Below are 21167 nucleotides of genomic sequence, written 5' to 3' on the forward strand. Positions count from 1 at the left end.
GGCGACGCATTGGGGAGGGCGATCGCCGACGAGGAGAGGGTGCGCGCGGCGTCACGAAGTCGGGGTCGTTAGGAGGGGCATAGCGAGGTGACGACACCGGCCCGTATTGCGCGAAGGGTTGGCTGCCGGGTTGCGACGATCGGACATAGTCGCCGAACGTCTGAGGTCGACGGCGGCAGTAGCGGGCAACGTGTCCGGGAGTAAAGCAGGCGTAGCATATCGGTCGGTTATCTCGCGTCCTCCAAGAATTGGCTACTGGTGGTGCCGCCAAGGTGCAGTATAAGCAGCCGGGTGTGCGGGCTGTGAGCGCGAGGTATAGGGTGGTTGCGGAAGCCTACGCACAGCGTCTGCATATGTGAACGGCGCTGCTACAGGCTGCATCACTTGCGAGCAAGCGATAGGAGGAGCCACAGGCTGCGCTGCATACGTTAGGGGCGCGGCCACAGGCTGCACGGCTGGCGGATAGGCGACAGGAGGGCCTACCAGCTGCGCGGCACGCTGGCAGTGGGCAAGGCTGGACAGAGGCGGTTCGTGGTGCGCAACAGGAACAGCTTGGGCAACCTCTTCCGAAATAGCAGTGCGAAGCGGGGCTGGTAGACGGGTGGTGGTCTCGTGAGTGAAGGGCACTAGGGAAAGTTGGCGGGCGACTTCCTCACGGACGAAGGCTCGAACTTGCTGAAGCAGCGGTGAATTGTCGGGCAGGGTGTCAAACCTGCACAGTGACTGACTACCATGCTGAGGCTGCCGAGTCAGAGTGCGTTGCTTGTTCAACTCGTCGTAGCTCTGACACAAGCTGACGACTTCGGAAACTGTGCTCGGATTCCTTACCAAGAGCATTTGAAATGCGCCGTCGTCGATGCCCTTCAGGATGTTTTTGACCTTGTCAGATTCGGGCATGGTGTCATTCACACGTCGGCAAAGGTCGACGACGTCCTCATCTGCCCTCTTCTTGCGGACAGCCGGCCGACCGAACACTTCAGCACATGACGTCTTGAAGACGCTTCATGTGGGGATGTTGTGTTTGTGGTTATTAAACCACAATTCGGCGACCCCAGTGAGATAAAATATCACGTGGCCCAGCTTGTCGGCTTCGTCCCACTTATTGTTGGCGCTCACCAGTTCGTAGTGCTCGAGCCAGTCTTCTACGTCGGTCCCATCCGCACCGCTGAAGACCTTCGGCTCCCGTAGCCTGGGATGGCCAGGGCAGTTGAACTGGAGCGAAGGCGTCAATGTAGTGGCGTTGGTAGTCATGACAGGTGGTAGCGTGCGGCTTCGCAGCTCCAGGGTGTAGCAACGGGGATTAACAGCACCTTCCACCAAATGTGAAGAGGTTTATTAGCCGTTAAAGGCAGCGACGAGACAGCGTGATGAACCGTCCAGCGATCGGCACAGCAACGAACCGAAGCACGAGCCGAGAGAGCCGGGCGTTGGCGATGCTGCTCGCTGCAGGCACATCTTCTTCTTCACATACCTATCAGCCATGTGTGGAGGGGCGATTGTGCGTTCCTTGCTGAACGCCCCTTTATTCTTGGGCTTTATTCAGGAAGCACGGTGGTACGCAGCTCCATGCATTCTCACATTAGAAGAACAGTTACGGGCCATCCTGTTGGCCCATGACGTGGCCAATAGGCTAAGCCTTTCGGGCCCAACGTGAAAGTCCCGCGTCGGGCTAGGAAGCTAGCGCTACCTCATCGACATAATTAAAGACTTTCTATGCGTCCTGCCACAAAAAGTGGTGAACAAAAGTTTTGCGAGCGAAATAAACAAATGAGAACGTGCAGCCATCTTGGTACTAACTGTGGACGCTGCCCTATACGCACTGGATAAAGGCAGTATTCTGATTTTCCAAGCACAAATCCATGTTTTTACAAGTAAGGAACTTACTCAAAAACCCTGGTGAGTTCTTGATTGAAATATGCACGAAGAGGAACAAAGAGTGTGCCGGGAGAAAACACACCATATATTGTTTCCATTCCTTAGGTTCAAGGTGTGTCACACCCTGTTCGTAAAGCACTTCGTCCGGTGGGCATCACATTTGTTTTTAAGCGTCATTGTACATTGAGAAACGTGTTTACCGAGCCTGAAAACAGCACCCCAGTCAACGATCAAAGTGAGGTCGTTTATAAGGTACCGTGCGGTGACTGCGACGCCACATGCATCGACGAAACAGGCAGGAAGCAGTCAACCAGTGTCCATTAGTACAAAAGGGACGTCGCAGAAGCCACCCATGCTATGCATTCTAACACTGAACTCGTCGAGCACTGCTGAACAACAGGGCATGCCTTCAACTTCAGTAATGCGATGACGCTGGCTGGAGAACAAAGGTGGGGTAAGAGAAAGCTTCTCAAGGCGTGGTTCGTCCGCCACGACAAGTCGGCGTGCAACAACTACCACAGCCCCCTACTGGATGTGTACAGAGACATATGAGACTACATGTAAACTGGGTAACTTTCACCATTTGGTGCTAGCGCATATTGAGGATGCCAGCTGCATAGGAGCGAAACGTCTGTGTAGTTTTTCGTTACATTTTGTTGTGTAATGTCGGAGCACACCTCTTAACCATAAAAAAACACCATCATAGTTTCAATTCTTACCTTCCCCGTGGCTGCTTAACAAAAAACCACCTACACATAACCAGAATATGCACCCAATGTATTTGATTGTATTTTACCACTGGATCTGTTTATATACTGACACACTATACATTACGCATGGGGGTACATGGAGCGTGATGCAGTAATCGGCTCTATGAACATAACAACAGTGTAAGAAATGGCACGTCTAGCTTATCATTGTAAATGTTGCGGCTGTCCGACTTCTTTTATCATTTTCACTATTTTTCGTATCGTGTTGCAGAATGAAGCTATTCTCGAAGTCAGAGACGCTGGGGCAAGCTGAAATCGGGTGTAATGTGTGTGTTAGTTCACTGTCACTGGCCCTCACTTACGAAAAACTTGTCTTCTTGGCGACGGCATCTTCCGACTCATAACTGTATACTTTATTGAAGGTAGTACATGCATGTGCAATCTTTCCTGTATCCGTCTACACGAATGCGCAATGTGTACTGTGTCAGGTTATAAGCAAATGCAGTGACCCAATAAAATCAGTTGACAGTTCGCGCTGGCTGGGCCTTCTTCTCTAGTGCCCATATTTTTTCGTTGCGAAACTGTAGGGAAAATATATATTACCAACTTCTCGAAAATTCTACTTTAATTCAGTTCATATTTGTGCGAATTTGATCGTTTCTCATTCATTCATGTTCAGTCACTCAGTGCTCATCAGTTGAATGTTGTCGTCTACGAAATACTTACGGAAGACTGACGTCATACCTATTTTTTTCATACACGCATACTACAACGTACCAGAATACTTAAATGCTTTTCTCCCAAGGATCATAAAACTCTCTATAGAACCTGAAGATGCTGTGCCATGTCGCTCGATTGAAGGGGTACGCTCGGAGCGTTGAAAGCACCATTAGAACAAGGTATGATTATAAAACATAAAGGTATAATAAACAATATAGGCATTTACAGTAGCCGCCTTTACCATTTAATGATTCACAAAATAAGACGTTCAAACGTTTAACCTCACTCTGCCCCACCCTTGAACGCCAATGATCATAGTTTAACCATTCTCGTAGTAAAGTTAGTAATATATTGCTGCAAACAGCATATCGTGAATGCCGTGCTAAAACGGTATCGAGTACATTATAAGCACAGTTACTGAATATTAACTTCCTCAAAGCATTGTTCGTTAAGGAGAGACTCGGAACGATTCGAGCCACCAAATAATACGCTAAGCTACGCCTGTGATGATGTATACACTACCTCAATGCGCTTCAGCAATGCGGAAAGCAGAGGTTAGTAGCTTGAGCGGCGAACGCGCGTCGGCCTTCCCCCTCCCACAGGTCGCTGTCGCGCTCCATCCGGGCATGACGTTGGCCCTTTGACATCGTTACATTTCTCCACTGCTTATTACAGGAGTTTCACTCGGAGCTGCTATCGCACTCGAAGCAGTCGGCAGCGGAGCAGCACCATTGGTGCATTGGGAAGTTGCACTACTCCAACAACGAGCCGGGACACGCAAACACTAACCCCCGTATTCTAGAACATCCCTTCACTCAACACTTCACCTTCACTTGAGAAAGCCGATGGGAGCGCCGTCTCTAGGCACGGCAAGTTACTGCATATTAGCGATAATCTGCTGTGATTCTTCAGCAGCGCCGCATCATTTTCAGCCGAGCAGAGGCGCAGTGCTCAACTCTGTCAAGTGAAGGGTGAAAGTCGAGTCGAGGAGCGTGTCTGAATACGGGGGTAAGTGAAGGGAGAAAGACGTCACTGCGTCTGGGGCGACTCGCCGATGCTAGCTTTTTCGCGGTATCGAGAAGCTTGAACCTTGGCTTTCGAGATTGTGAATCTTGGACACAATTCTTTAACTGCGTCGTCGTCGGATCGCTACATTCCTTGACTGCTTGAAGACGGTGGCAAACCCCGTCAAGCCCTTCAAATTTAGAACATCATGCGAGAGAAAATGTGTGAGATATCACGCGCGTTTGGGGTGTTTCGTACATCTGCGTCTGTAACGTAGTCGGAAGTGTACCGGACGTGTACTGTCGTTGACCGAGAGTTGGTAGGTTCTGGCACGCGTAGCGGAACTTTTCGTAAATGTTTTTTTTCACACGTTAGCCTCCATATTATCACCATGATATCTATGACAGAAATGCTTCACTGAGGTCTTGATGAAACCAGGCATAAAGCAATTTCCTGTTAGAAGGTAATCACTTTCGCGTTCCGGTAATACGAGTGCGTAAGTGACCCCGTGAGAATGTTTTTAGTCTCTCTATTCTTCAATCGCAGAGCAGGGTCAAACACCTGGTTAACCTCTTTGTCTTTTAGATGCGGAAGCATCTTATACTCGCGCCTTGTAGTGCGCCGTCCGCGCCGTCCGCACCGCTTCTCGAACATTTGACAGCTGACGCGCGCGCATGCGCCGTCGCCCACCATCTGTGCCGCGCGCGCTTCTCCTTCGAAAACATTCGACAGCTGACAGCGCATGCGCCGTCGCGCCGTCGTCATCTGTGCCGCGCGCGCTTCTCCTTCGAGAACATTCGACAGCTGACAGCGCATGCGCCGTCGCGCTGTATATATACTCAAGGTCGGCGCTCGCTCGCTCAGTTGCCGCTCGTCCGTTGGTTTGTACGGCGCGTCGACGTCCGAAGTCGCCGTGAAATGAATGCCAACGAATCCACAAACAGAATGATCGACGTCCCTTCGACCAGCGCCGGCCAAACTGTTGGCGGAACCGCTTCCGCATCCTCCTCAGTGGTCCCCCGAGGGAAGCTGCGGGCAATTTTTTTATTCTTCTATCTCTCTCGCCTGCAGATGCAATGACCGCCGCTTGCCCCAGGCCGCAACGCGATGTTTAGGAAACATTTCTATAATTTCAGGCTATTCCGATAAGACTGTGCATCACATTATTGGCACAGTTCATTTTGCAGCTAACGCGAGCTCCTGCAATGACACTGCGATTCTCGACCATACACGAGTGAAAGAGGACTAGTTCTGCCGATGATCGATGATTGGACGACCGACAATTGTGTGTACCGATGTCGTTACATAGTGAATTCCCACCCCCTCCCTTCTTTGGAGCGCATGTTCGCCCAATAAAGAGTTTGACCTTTGCTGGCTTGAGTATTTGCTTTCTTCCCCGTCGCAACCAGGTGACGATGTCTGAACTACGCGAATGCGTTTTTTTACAACGACAGATAAAAATATTAAGTGACCATATTTTTAGGGCCTTTCAAGATAGTTCATATTGGTAGAAATAAATCCCTTCCTAAGACATGTGAAACCAGTATGTACATAAACAGGAAATGTCCAAATAGCTAAACACGCGCTTCAGTTGCCTCGAGATGCATTTACGGTCATGTGATTCCACGTGTTTAGGCGAAAAAGGTCCGCATAGCGTGAGATTTGGGCCGCCATAAAACATGTTCAGCACAGTTATGATTGCCACGTATGCATGACTGCAAGCGGAAATATGAGTAGTCGTTCAATGAAACAGGATGTGCCAGAATATTAATACGTGATTAACATTCAATGCTGATCGGACAGAACAATGGTAACTTTCGCAGAATTCATTCGTCACTCTTAACACTTAACCCAGTCGGGTGCAGTTACAGGTGCATGGGGCCACATGTACTTCGCGCTGACTCAGAGTGGCATTCCTTTTTGTATTATATTAAGAAGGTAATACAATGCGTCCTTGTCTCCTTTCGTGTCAAGCTTCGGAGATTAAGAAGAGGAAATCGATCGTGCCTCATCTTCACGCACAAATACACGCCTGAAAAGTGTGATCGCGGCGCAAGCACAATCAACACTTAACGTCCATTTTGTTCGTGTATAAACTGCTCCAAGATGTATATGAGACCACGTAACAGTTAACCATAAAAAGCAACTTTAGAGAGCATTAAGGATGGCTAACGTATCAAGCTTGCGTGTTATTCTCACAGTGGCTACATGCGCTGTTATTTTATCAGCCATGCTAGATAAAGGCACGTTGTGTGCCAGTGCAGAAGTTGAACATCCAGCTCGTGTTGTGTCAAAGCCTGAGCCTAGAGCTAGTCCGAGCTCTGAACGCAGCACAAGTTTGTCTTGGCCTCCTAGAGCTTCTAGATCTCATTTATCTGCTAGATCTCTTGAAACTATCAGTAAGTATATCATCTCTTTTTATAATATTTGCATGGAGATAGAAAGCGTGGGAGGAACCTTTAGTTCGTGGCTCGGTAAATAACACTGGTCTTTTGTACCTAGTGCATCATGTCTTCCCGGAGGCAGATTATTGTTGTGTAGAATATCTACAATCTTCGGGGTCTTCAGCGTCTAAGAATGCTGGTGGGGCGTCATTTTGATTCGGTTTTCCAACACAGTAAATTAAATATAGAATTTGTGTGGTGCAGCTATCCAAAATGCTCCGGTGGTATGATGGTGCAATAAATGTTCAAATAATGACAGATTGAACCAAAACATGCCCAAGCAGCAGTTTTCATAAAAGTTCCAAGTTAGCTGCCCATTCTGCTCATCCAATCTGAATGAATAAACATTATTAAAAGTCCAGCAGTTTTCTTCGGGCGAGGTGGCGGGAAGAGCGAATTAACTCCTGTCCCTTCTACCCCCCCCCCCCTCGGTGATGATGGTGGTGCCTGAGATGAGCGCTTGGATTCCTTCGACCGGAACGGCATCTTCGGCTTGCCGGACGGCCCAAAGCTGGTCAGCCATCTGTGATGAGTGCTATCTCCCAGCGGCAGCAGCACTGACGCAGCCAATCTGCAGCAGTGACATCAGCCAGGGCAGCGGCCGGCCCCTGCCCTCGGGCTGCGGTAGCAGCAACTCACCTCTGAGTTCGTCCCTCCCTAATATGCGTCGCGAAGTTAGTGGCGAAAGCGACATTTAGCCTTTCCGGCACGCTCCCAAAGCATGTGTTGCATTTGGTCCTTTCCCCACACGCTTTACACGCATCCGTCGGATATAGGCTTGGATAACACAGTCTTAGCATCACCAGGGAGGGGTAGATATTTTTTTTCAGTATTCTCAGAGTTACGGCCAGTCTTTAGTTTATTTGTTGTTTGGTGGTGGGTATTAGCGTCTGTTTAGACTCTAATGTTGTGTAGTGTCGTTAAATGTGGTCAGGTGATCACCCCACGACCATTCCAGGTGTTGTTGTTAATGTGTGTTAATAATTTTGTCGTGGTTCTGCTCTCGGAGGTGGAGGCAGCCACCGAATTCGCCGCGGCTTGGTGAGTGAGACCTCGTGTCGCGGTGTGTGCCGCCTCGTGGCATGCGAGCGGGACGCTGGTGTGAGCCAGGGCCCACAGGAGCAAGACCATCGCATTTTCAGTTTAGAAATGCGAGGAAAACGACGTCGAGGCCATCACTCCTCGAAGCTCGCTGCCATCCTTGATGTCATAACTTGATTGAAGTATCCGGGCCACCTGCCACGAGACGCGGCCACGCGTGAAGCTGCAGATGGCAATATGCTAAAAATATTTGATGACATTTTACTATAGAAAGAAAACCCGAGGGCAGCCTTCCTTGGAAGAGCTGTAAAAGTGACAGAACATCAAACGGAAACCTGTTAGTGAGGGAAGAGAGTATGCATATATTTATTGATGAAATTATTACTGATTTAGTTTACTAAATACTGCTTTGTTGATTATGAAACCAGCGCAGCTACTGGACGTAGTAAATAAAACAAATTTATGCTTCACCTTACACGAATTCATTTTTTTGACAACACCAAGTTATAGGCAATGACGTTTTGCAAAGTAAACATGGTACCCATGCTGCGCGTCGGTCTCTCTTTTGTGCGCCAAACTATTGAAGTGTCTCTCTGTCACACACGTATTGTACGCATAAGCTTCTATACACAGTTAATGTTGCTAGGAAACAAAACGAAAAGTGGAAATAAAATCTGATGCAAGCTATTAGCTACGGGAGTAACACGTCTGTGTAGAAGCCTCGCCTCTATCTAAGCCTTCGATGCATGGCCGAGATAAGGTGTCCTTTTCTTTTTATTTATTTCCGCTACATATCAATAAAAATGCACATTTGTCTTGTCTAGGAGCGACAAAAGGCACAGTTTTCTGACTGAGTGTCACACCCGTCTCTAGACAAGAGTGCATCACTCAAACAACAGATGCCATTTCATGAGAAAAGTAATATTTACACAATACTAAATGTACTATACATATTTGTAATACATATACAAGATGAATCGGCTATATAGTAATAAAAGCGTTGTACAGACATCTAAGACCCCAGCTGAAGTGCAAATGCTAACTCGGGTGGAAATAAAGAGAAGAAACAAGATAGGTATTCCTGGAATAATAGAAGGTATGCAGCTAACATTTGTTCAAATATGTCATATGCATCAGTTTTTGTACCATATTTAGAACGGCATGTCTCATGCATGTCAAATGCATAAGAAGTATTCTGGCCTCATCATGCATGAGTAAAACCTATGAGCGTTGGGCACAAGCCGCTTTGCTACATTAAGTTTACTAAAGCATTACAACGAACACTTCAGTATGTCAGCAGTTTCATTGTTACCAGTGGCGCGAATCACGTTGAACGAACTGTCAGGACAGCATACCGCCTACTTTCGTCGCATGATTCTCCCTAGTGTGCACTGGCTACTGTTGGTGACGTAATCAAACTCGAATCCACCTGCAACGAATTTTCAACGCTTGAAGAAATATAGAAAATAAACAGGACAATAAAAATGTCACATTCTTCGAAAATACGCTACTTACAAGAATTAGTTTACCGTGATGAATGAACGAGAAGTAGAGTGCGTTTACATGACATACATTGCTTGTTAGCATATTAGGCTATGATATTAGGTAGTATATCATGCTTACATTTGAAATGCTAAGACGTTGTTAAGTTCGAGGGCACCGGTTTGATTTCCGGCCAAGGTGGCCGCATTTCGATGGGACAGAAGTATTGAGGAATGCCCACGTGCGCAGATTTAGGTGCATATTAAAAAACCCCTGTGTGTATAATTTTAATACGCACACCTCTAATACAGCGTCTTTTGTAATCATGTGGTTGTCTTTGCAGGATAAACCCCAGCAATTATTATGAACTGTTAGTGTTATGTTAATAATATCGCAGATAAAAATTAGTCGTAATCTGGATGGCAGACAGATATATACGCGGGGTTTAACGTCCCAAAACCACCATATGATTATGAGAGACGCCGTAGTGGAGGGTTGCGGATATTTCGACCACCTGGGGTTTTTTAACGCGCACCCAAATCTGAGCACACGGGGCTACAACATTTCCGCCTTGATCGGAAATGCAGCCGCCGCAGCCGAAATTCGATCCCACGACCGGCGGGTCAGCAGCCGAGTACTTTAGCGAAATTTGGACGGCAGCTTCTTGCTATCTGAGGCAATAGAAATCACTCAATTAAGCTGTACACTGTGCCAGCGAGACATTTATGGCACTGTATGCAACATACTTGATTATTATGGATGCGCATGGAGGATTGGTTCAATATAAGTTCTTTACTACATTTTACTTTTCTTATTCTTTGATGTAACGATTGTCTATTTTTCTTTTGCAATCTACAATAAACCTCGTTTATGATCGCGAATGCGAGCAAGTGAGTACGTACCATAGTCAAAAACAGCAGGAAGTAGACACACACAAGATTACACTCCAGAATAGTACTGGCTGCATTAATGAGTCAACGAATCATCTGTCTTATTTAACCACATAAAAATTAACAGAAAGGAAAGCTAAGGTTTATCAGCTCTTATCAACTGCAGGCAAAAACGTCTTGGTATCCCTTATCATTTTCAAAGATACTTTGATGACAAAAGCCTCTGCGTGTGGACTTCATTTTTAGTGGCTATTTCTCATATTATTCCAATCATTATTCAGTTAATCTGTCCTACCACGTCTCATAAGCTGATGTTCGTAATCGTCAGTCCTAATCATGTCCTTGTATTTTCCAGTATTTATCAATATTATTATTCGTCATCATCAGCCTGACTATGCCCACTGCAGGACAATGGCCTCTCGCATGTTTCGCCATTCAACTCCGTCCTGTGCTTGCTGGTGCCAATATACACCAGCGAAATTCCTAATCTCATCTGCCCACTTTACTTTATGTCTCCCTTTCACCCGCTTGCCTTGCCTTGGTTTCCAGTTTGTGACTCTTAATGACCAACGATTATCTTGTGTCACGCTATGCATGTGCCTTGCCCTTGACCATTTCTACTTCTTGATTTCGACTATGATGTCCTCGATACCCGTTTGTTCCTCGATACACTCTACTCTCTTTTTGTCTCTTAAGGTTAGAGCTATCAGTTTGCTTTCCATCACTCGCTGTGTCTTTCTCAATTTTAAGCTGAGCCCTCCTTGTAAGCCTCCAGGTTTCTGCCCCGTGGGTAAGTACCGGCAAAATGCAGTTGTTATATACCTTCCTCTAGAATGATAGTGGCAATCTACCATTTATGATTTGAGAACGCTAGCCGAATGTGCTCCACTTTATTGTTATTCTTCTAGCAACTTCAACCCCGTGGTTCGGCTCCATGGTTACTGCCTGTCCTAAGTAGACATACTCCTTCACAACTTCAAGTGCACTGCTACCTATCTCGAAGCACTCTTTTCTTCCGGGGTTGTTGAACATTACTTCCGTTTTCTACAGATTAATTTTAGGACCTACCTTTCTGCTCTCTTTGTCTTATTCAGTAATCATTATTTGATATTCATTTCACAATTACTCAGAATTGTCATCGGCTTAGGGCAGAGTACTAAGATACTCTTCATGAACTCGTATCTCTAACTCGTCTCTTTCTAGGCTTCCGAATCATCCTGTAAGCATGCGGTAAATAGCATTGGGGAGGTTTTATCCCCATATCTTACACCCTTCTTTATTGGTATTCTGCCACTTTCTTCATGTAGCACTTTAGTGGTAGTTAATATGCTGTAGATTTTTTCCAGGATGTTTATACATGCTTCTTCGACGCCCTGATATCAGTGTCTCCATGACTGTTGATACCCGTACTGAATCAAATACCTTCTCGTAAACTTCAAAGACTATGTATAGTGGTTCGGTGTATCTATAACCAGGTAGATCTATATGCCTTTGTCTACCTTGATGCAAGTTATATTTTATTATCCAGCCTTGTCAATCGACCTTTTCTATTCGTCAAACACGAAGTGGAAGCCATCATTATCCTAATCAGATTTGAGGAAGTCACGGCGGGTTTCGCCCTACATGTCGCTTAGTCAAGACAAGCGTCTGCGATGATATGGTGTCTGGTTATAAATGTAATGATAATGATGATAGTAATTTTTGCCTCATATATGTTGTCAACTCCGTCAAACGGTCGCCTTGCGTGACTCGTAAAATGCACTTGATGGTTTAACCTAAGAAATCACCACATTTTTTGTTTATTGGTTGCAGAATATTTTGAAAGAGCTCGTGTAAAATACGCACCCTTAAAAATGTTTCAACATGCTATTTCTTCTTAGCGAATATAAATTATAAAGTTGCAAAGTCGTTACCTGCAAACTTTAAAATTTAATGTAGTCGGTGTTCATTGCACCCAACTCTACAGGTTTGTTGATTGATTTGGCTGCATTAAATTTTCGTGCAGGTTTTTTAGTGAAAGTTCCACTTTGAAACTGCGGTTTCACCTCTTCCTATCAGACGCTAACTTTTGAACGCTAGTGTATGCTGAGGGCTCAGTACTTTAGAAAAATTGAAAAATGCTTGAACTATATTTGAAATGAGTTAACATTCATTTTCACATATTTATTCATTATCGTGTTGCAAGGAAGAAAGAGTAAAAAGAGGGAGGAAACGCAGAGAGGTTAACCAAGCTTTGACTGGGTTTACTACCCTATACTTGGGGGAGAAGGGAGAGGGAATACTAGAAAGGAAAGAGATATAGAGTAAGAGAGAAGAGTACGGAAGATAAGGATAAATAGTCAGCTTGGGACTACACAACACAGTCTCTTGATGTTCGTTCACAAGCGATCGTGATGTCCAGTGGTCCTCGAGAAGCACAAGAGAGCTTTCGTGGCCTTGCGCGTATGCGAGGCCGTCGGCTGAGATCTCAGGATCTTCTTTTTTGTAAGTGGTCTTGAATCAAGATGACAGAGCTTGGCTTCCATACCACGTTGCTGAGTCTGGTATGATGGGCAGAGGCATATAATGTGCTCAAGCGTCTCCTCGCAGGCGCAAATGTTGCATGCCGCGCTGCTGGCCATTCCAATGAGAGACGAATTCACATTCGTAAATGCAACTGCCAACCACATGCGACCCAGGCGACACAGCAAAGTTTCATCGCATCGTGACAGACCGGATGGAAAACGTAGGTGCAAATTTGGGTCGATCAAATACAGGTGTGCGTTGTCGGAACCTGCGTATACCATTGTTGAAGTGTGATACGGCAAGCAAGTGATTGCAGTCACACTGCGTTCATTCTCAAGAGTGGCATGGGCGTCCGTAGGATATGGTGGAGCTGCGTCATCGACGTCGTCATTGCCGACAATTGTGCAATGACTTGGCAATCAGTGAAATACAATATCATGTTCTTACACGAATGCTTGGTAGTAGTCTGGTCTTATCTCATACACTGATTGTCTGTGTAATCCATGCCATGAAGCAAACCATAATGTTTGTAAGGCTGACGTCAAGTCGCGAAAGAAGGCCCAATGATTAAGTACGTGGCTGCTGAAGAATGTACTTGACGCACCGTGAAGTTTTGAGAGTTTCGCTGCTGTCGAGTTCCTAGTGTGAGAAAACTTGTAGCAATACGTTACCAGATGAAGCAACCACTACTCCTCTAGAGCTGTTGGAATTAGTAAAGCCATCAGTTGGTTGAAGTTACACGTGGGGTTTAGCATCCCGAAACCACTATATGAGTATGAGAGATGCCGTGGTGGAGGGCTTCAGAAATTTCGACCACATGGGGTACACCCCAAATCGGAGCACACGGGCGTACAGCATTTTCACCTCTATCGAAAATCCAGCCGTCGAAGCCAGGATTCGATTCCGCGACCTGCGGGTCAGCAGCAGAGTTACTTAACCACTAGACCAACACGGCGGTGTGTGGAGCCATCGGTTTAAACATGCATGCGGTCAAAGTTTAGGTTTTGTCTAACAGACGCCTAATCAACTGCTTCAGGGCTAGCGCTGACATGTGTTTCCTCCTAATGATTTCGGGAATCGATAAGCACACGTCCACCACATACGAAAACGAACGACAAGGTATCAAGCATGCATGGTATGTTTAGAAAGACATATTTATACTATCACATGTCTCTAAACACAAAAACGCTAATGTTGGATAAATCATTGTCTATCGCAGATTTGGCCCTTCCAAGTGTCGCAGCTGGCGTTGGTGGCTACGTTGGCATACGGCGCCGTTTTGTCTTTCGTGGTTATGGCAGCCTTTATTGATGTTGGTGGATCTGCTGACCTTCTCGAAGATTCTTATTTTCCTCAGTATATAAATCTCATTATGAAGCTGTCAATTATGGCTAACTCTCACAAAAAGCTTTCTGTCACTGCCATGCGCAAAAAATGGGGAGATGTATGCTTATCACTTCTTTAAACTGTGATGATTCATATTTTCAGAGAGTTCATTATGACTATTTGAAATAGACGTTTTCTCCTAGGATGACTAAGCAGTAAAATTCGTTACCAGATTCGGTTGTAAAAATTAAATCATTTACTGAGTTTTTAAATGAAGTGAATTCCATGGTGTGCTTTGATACCATGCGCCAAGATTGTGATGTCATGGGTTAGTTATGTAATATGTACTTAGACTGTGATGTCAATTATGTGTTTTTATATGTGCTGTGATATTTTTGTTTCAGCAGCAAGGCATATTTTCTTATATTTCACCATCTCCTCTGTTTCCACTTCATGCCATGCAATTGTAATAAACTTGTTATATGTAATTTGATATGTGCAATGAAATTATGTGTTTCAGTATTGAAGGTTCTTTTTATTATGTTTCTCTTATGCAAAGTTCTGTTTATTACTATTTGCTTTCACTCATCTAATAGCCCGTCAGAAAGGCCTGACATTATTAATAAACAAATCAATGAAAGTGAATCAGGGAACGAAACACTACGTGGACTTTCTGTTGATCTACTGTTGCAGAATCTCCTTATGTGCGGCTGAATCTCACGCACTCACTGAATTTTCATTCTTTACTCACTCGAGTGCCTCAGAGAAGAAGTAAAAGAATCACATGGGTAGTTTACACTCTCACGGGCCGAAGGCGCACTCATCTTCTTTTTGTTTATTCAACCATTTGCCTTAAAGCGCACACGAACCAAGAAAAGTAAAATTTTAGGAATTTCGCCTCAAACTTAGAATAGTGAAACAAATTTCATGATCTAAATATTCTTTCTGTTGAAAGAAGGAAATATCTAATGCGTGACGATGCTAATTTGCCGAATTGTTGCTGACGTAATTGAACTGTAGGAGACGTAAGCAAAATTATAATAGCCTTCGCGCATACCTTGTCATCATCATTATTATCAGTGGGGAAGCACTTAAGCATTACGACACGTGACATCGAAGATTGCCTTCTTATAATAGGTAGCCTCATTGCTTTTGCATCAAGCCCTACTATTTGAGCTACATGCTAATGCTTATGGGAACAGTCTAAACTAATTAGGAATGTTGGATATTCTGGCGTGGCACGTGCAAGCAGTGGTCGTACTATTAACGAGTTTTTGACAAGAATATGGAAGAAAAATTGGTTATCGCAATATGTAATACTTATTCTTAAGATTGAAGAAATAAAAAATATATATTTGGCTGGTTGCTACGTCATAGCACGTGGCACAACACGAAAGTGAAACATGTTTTCACAGGTATAATCGATTGCTCATTGTGTACTGATATATGGGAGCTTGCACAATGTATACTAGTATTTGGTCGCTATATATATACAACATTCTTAGACGTGTATACGCCAACGTTGACGACTAGTGGCATACCCGCCTTCTGAGGACTAAAGCCTACGATCATAACTTAGCCGTTCTGGAAGCTGAAGTTTTCAAAGTGAAGTGTGAAGTGAGGTGACAGGGACCTCAGCAGATCGAGAATCCGGTGTAAAGATGGCGTCAACAAGCACATAATAAACACTGGTGCTCGATAGTCACTAGCTTAAATTAAAATCAATTGAGCAGAGAAACGGCAGGGTGTGTGCTCACTAGTAATATAATAATGTACGCCTGTGCTTATGCATATACACTACCACACTGCGTTTCAAAAACATGGAAGGGAGACGTTTGTAGCTTGAGTCGGGAACTCACGAAGGCGTTTCACGCACTGCTGGCCTCTTTCTCATTCTACTAAAGCAGTACGTTGGCTTGTCGTCATCATTGCCTTTCTCCAGCGCATTGTTAGGGCCGGTTCACGCTAGCGGCAAGCATGCCTCACCGGTTGTCGTTTGACGTTCTACGGCAGCCGTGCACGGCTCTTTGCTTCGCGCACGTCTGCCATTCTTTGCCGTTCAAAAAATGGGTCCGAGACCTATTTTTGTGCCGTTTGCCGTTTGCCGGAGAGTAGTTGAGCCAATCAGTGACGGAGGAGTGACATGGCTGAGCCACGTCGTCTGCTTTCGCCTCTCCGCTTTGTCTGCGTCTGACGCGAGACACTTCGAGCTTCTTGCTCCACGCTTTTCTCGATATGCCGTACGTGTTGTTCCCAGATTACGTTCCAGCAGTAAATAGTGCGTTCTCGCCTGTCTGGTATCTAAAAAAGCACACAACAAATAAAAATTACGCCCCCAAAGCAGGCGTGCGTACTATTAGCGCCAGCTATCCAGCGTAAGCAACAACAAACTTGTATTGTATGGCCTCCGAGATTTAGAAAGGCTTACTTAGATCTAGAACATCAATTATTTGAGTATGGTTCCCAAAACCGGTGCCGAATCGATTCGAGTACTGTGTTGTAGAAGCTAAAGGACATGAGTCCAAAACAAATGGAAGCATCAGTTTGGAGCTTACGAGCTGCGGAGGGCACGGTGGCTGCTTTATGGATTCGAGGCTATCGACCACTGCATTCGGAAGGGCAGCCAAGTTTGTCGGAGGAGCTTGCCGTGCAATTCGAACAGCCCCCCTACGGGCGGCGCCGGCCGCCGGTCTAGGGCACAGTGCCGTTACGGCAGGCTTGCCGATAGCGTGAACCGGCCCTTACGAGCCCAGCGTACACTTCACGCAAGGTCAACGGATTGTTGCCCGAACGTACGCTGGTGTTGATACTTTGCGATGATGCAGCCACAGCATCATCCCCACTCTTCACCATCCTAACTTGCTGTCGGTGGTAGCGCCCAAATGAGCCGCTTCCTTCAAAAGGAATTCAACAACGTCGAATATTTAGTGAAAGGCGTGTTATCTTCCACCTCATTTTAAGGGTGAGCTATTATTTAGATAGACTTCAGGGGTTATGGCAAAAGACTCAAGTTACTAGGGAGAGTCAAATACAAAAGAATACGCTGTGTCCTGTGTTCAGTTTTTAAAGACAATAGTCTTTCTTGGGGACCTTCCACGCAAAAACTTTGGTCTGTCTGTCTGTCTGTCTGTCTGTACATTTGTATGTTTGTCCACCGTTACCGCGAAGCGGGTACCCTAAACAGCACCAGCCGATACTCCAAACAGCCGACCACATCCGCAGCGCTCACCACTGTTGCTCAAGGATCAGCGTTCATGCTTGTGTGATTGTCAATTAAAAGCAGTTATTGCGCATATCTGAGGCATAATGACAACACATATATATCCTGCATGTTCGTCTTTTACTAGAAAAGGCATACATAAGTTATTTTTAAGACCGTAGCACTTATCACACTGCATTGACCATGCAACGCTTGCACGGAACGGGGAGTGTTTCCAACGCGTTACTAAGACGAGACGGTGGTGGCACCTACCCGTCGCCTTGCGTTCCACACCTTATCACCTCTGAGATGGGCTCGCACGCCCGTCTCAGGGCCACGTTCTTTGTTTGCCGAAAAGAACTGCCAGATGGCGCTCATGTCTCACCTGTTGCATGCACTCGTTCGCCTCCACTGCACGCTCTAGGCACCCTAACGCAGCGCCTGCGGAATACCATTCACCGAATTTCTTGCGCAGAACATCAAATGAATGTTTTGTTCAGTCTCTGCACATGCAAGACTATCGTCTTTCGACGACATTTGCAGATTACATGCATATACGGGGCCATTTTTTTGTCCAGCGCTTTTATAGCTCTGAAATATGCGTTTTTTATTACAATGTTCATAAATGACATAGCGCAAACAAAACCTCCTACACTTGAGACACTGCATGCACGTCAGTCCTTGCTATGAAGAGTAGTGAAAGTGACACATCGTTTTTCCTAGAGAGTGTATGCGTTTCAAACCTTGTGTGCGCAATTGCAGACGAACGACGACAGACAATAATGGTGTGGGACAAGCGCATTTGTGCACACCAGGTTACTTAGAATTATGACCCAAATCGCCCTGTTACAAGTTTTGAGGCTTCATTTGTTTTTGCCATTGCAAAAAAAATAATAAAGGTCCCACTTTCAAACAACGTACAGCGAAGAAGACCTCACCAGTGCCAAAAATTAATCCAGGTGGAAATGACGGTCGCAATGGGCCCATGCAAGCACATCTTTTGGGATGAACCGGTAGTCGTCATGCATCATGCATCCATCATGGTAAAACAGTAATCATATTAGTTTCTTTTCTGCACATGCAATCACGCGCTCAGTCTTAGGCAATGTGAAAGGGGTGAAAAGGTCTGTGTCATGCTGCTAACCATTATGATTGATTCCATTCTTGCGCATAGCAGCCGTATTCTGAATGGTGCGAAAAGCAAGTTCACGCTTCTACTTCAATACGACACACTTATTTGCGGATAATCTTGCAATTTTCAGACGCAAAGCCCAGCATATAAATTATTATGTCGAGTTGTTCATGGGTAATTTTGGTAGGAAATATGGGGGCTTCCTCTTCTCTAGTGTTCTTTGTATCAGAAGTATTCACGTATGTACGGACAGTGCCTTCAATGAAGTGCCAATCCTTGCACTTGCGTGCACTGTCGAATTTCGCAAATTATCTTTAATGCACCCGCCTAGAATACCGCCGCTGCAGCTGTGTCTGTTGTTCTCCTGTACTTGCTTACTCAACACATTGTTTAGTTTCACCTTTCTCTCGCAATAATTTTGGAGCTTCATTCCACCGAAATTATTGACGTTAAAGGGACACTAAAGCCCAATAACAATTTACGTCAGAGTGAAATCTCTTTGTATGACAACACCCAAATTGACAATATTACCAACAACAGTGCCCTACTGACCGAGAAATTAGGGTAAATGCACATAAACACAAGCGCCACAGTAGGACATTTTCAGAATGATACCAACGACATCAAACAGACCACCCACAATTATTACTAGTAATCGATCTATCTGCACCAAATAAATGAATTTCCGTGCAACAAGTGACGCAATAAAATGCTGCTTGTTCATTTCTATTTGATTCATAAAAAAAAAGAACCACCGGACGTTACTATGGAGAATGGCGCGAGTGGTTCCAAATTAAATTTTCGCGTGGTTACACGGGACAGGTCGTGCCATCTTGCGGGGTGCAGTTGAAACAAAAGCGTCTGCAATCTCTGAGCCAATAGAGGAAAATGGATCAATGGCCGTTTTTGATGCTGTGGCTGTCACTGCTGTCGGTATGACGCTATTAGCACAATAAAGCCGGGCAACGTTGTGCACGGCAACAGCGACGTGAGATGGACCGGTCAGTGCGCTTTTTGAGGCGTGTGTTTGAAGAACGCTGTTATGACCATCGTAAATAGGTGCCATGCTGACGCTGAAAAACATAGCCGTGCAGCTCTCCCACGCCCGGAACTCCAATTTCTCGGATCCAGCGGCGGGGAGCGACAAAGGGATTAGAAGATGGTGGGAGAGCCAATGTCCTTACAAGCAATTCCTCCGGGCCGACTTGTTTAGCGAGACGGCAAAGCAGACCAACCGCACAGGCCATGTCTCCGCGATTCAAGTGTTTACTCCTTGGCTGCCTTTCCTGGGAAAGACGGAAGAAGCAACCCACCGCCAAATTGTTCCGGGAAGAAACCCCGTCCCCCTCGTCTCAGAGCAGTGCGTCAAGAAATGCCATAACCATTCGGCTGACCATGTGCTACTGAATTATGCCCTGAGGGCGGTGGCTTGTGTGTGCGTGATTGACGTGCCACTCAAGGAGGAGGAGCCCGACAGGGCTTAAAACGACACCGCAGGGCATAAAAAGTTTAGGAGTTTTACAAACCACGAACGTGGTGGTTGAACCGTTACATAATTCGAAACGACGCCGCAGAGTGCTGGACGTTGCTCTGAACCATGTAACGGTTCAACCACCACGTTCGAGGTTCATGAAACTCCTAAACTTTCTATGCTGTAAATAAGTGTAAATAGTGCCAAAAAGACAGCGCAGAGCCCGGTCCGCAAAAACTGGTGATCAGCGCTGGGATTCGGAGCAACAACTGGTGAACAGCGCCGACAGCTGCAACACACGCTAACTCGATGTGGCCCACTAACAAGCTATTTTATTTCAAAATATGCCCATCCTTGGCACAAAAGTAACACTAAGAAGTTTCTGGGCCGCCATTCCAACAATCAAGGTCGACTTCATAGTTGAATTTAGTGTCACTTTAGGTAAGGTTCAGGTTGTCTGCGGGAATTCTTCTTGCTGTCAGATTCTGTCTTAGTGCAGAATCGTAGCATTGGTGTAGTCGCACGCGTAAGTATCGTATTAAATAGCCACCTCATAAATTATTTTCTTTGCCTTTGATTACGTGGACATGACGTGTGAGAGCAGTCAACGACTTATAAAGATGAAGGTTACTTATTCGTTACCTAAGTCGTGTCGCTGAGTGCGCGATTGAAAGACTTCATGGCGACTTTCTGGTGTTTGTATTTGAATCGCTGCTATGCGGTGCTCTCACGTATCGTTTTTCACTTGCTGGTAGATCAACCCAGCATTTAACGCAAATCAGGGTATACGACTACATACCTGGTGACTGTTGAGAAGAAACGTGTGCATATGACAAAAAAAACAGACATGCTGAACATTTCCGAAATGTTTGTGTGTGCGGTAGTATTACTTTGGTAATTTCCCGAATACGTTGTGTCAGTGCTTATTCAGATTCTTGTGAACTCCCCTGTTGGAGAAAGTGCAAATTTAGCGAACAATTTAGATTCTTCGCAGATGCAAGCGAAACTTGCTGGGCAAAGCGCCATCTGTGAGTCAAAAACGCATAACTTCGTTGGGGATACCTCGGCAGACGAATGTTCTCAACCCAGAGCCTATGTCTAGTTTTAATCACGTTAGCACCACTGAGTAAACTTTCTTAGCACCCATTTCTCGGTGCACGCAATGAAAACGACTGTCCCGTTGTCCTTCAACATGGTTTCACTATAAATCTTCCATGCGGACGCGAGAGTCTGCTTACCCTAAGGTATATATTATCAAAACTTTACAGCTTTGACAAGTTTCACTAGTCATGAACCCTTCCACCTTGCATCTTTGATTGATATGAGGGTCTTAACGTCCCAAAACCACCATATGAATATGAGAGACG

General features: G+C 45.5%; 1 long non-coding RNA gene across 1 annotated transcript; it reads left to right on the plus strand.

The window, feature by feature from the left end:
• The first annotated feature begins 6632 nt into the window (after positions 1-6632).
• Positions 6633-14057, plus strand: LOC142803479 (uncharacterized). The gene is made up of 2 exons (XR_012894137.1): positions 6633-6709; positions 13892-14057. It is a non-coding gene; the product is annotated as an uncharacterized LOC142803479 (long non-coding RNA).
• Positions 14058-21167: the final 7110 nt, after the last annotated feature.

Source organism: Rhipicephalus microplus, chromosome 3 (assembly GCF_043290135.1).
Source record: "Rhipicephalus microplus isolate Deutch F79 chromosome 3, USDA_Rmic, whole genome shotgun sequence".
Lineage (NCBI taxonomy): Eukaryota > Metazoa > Arthropoda > Arachnida > Ixodida > Ixodidae > Rhipicephalus > Rhipicephalus microplus.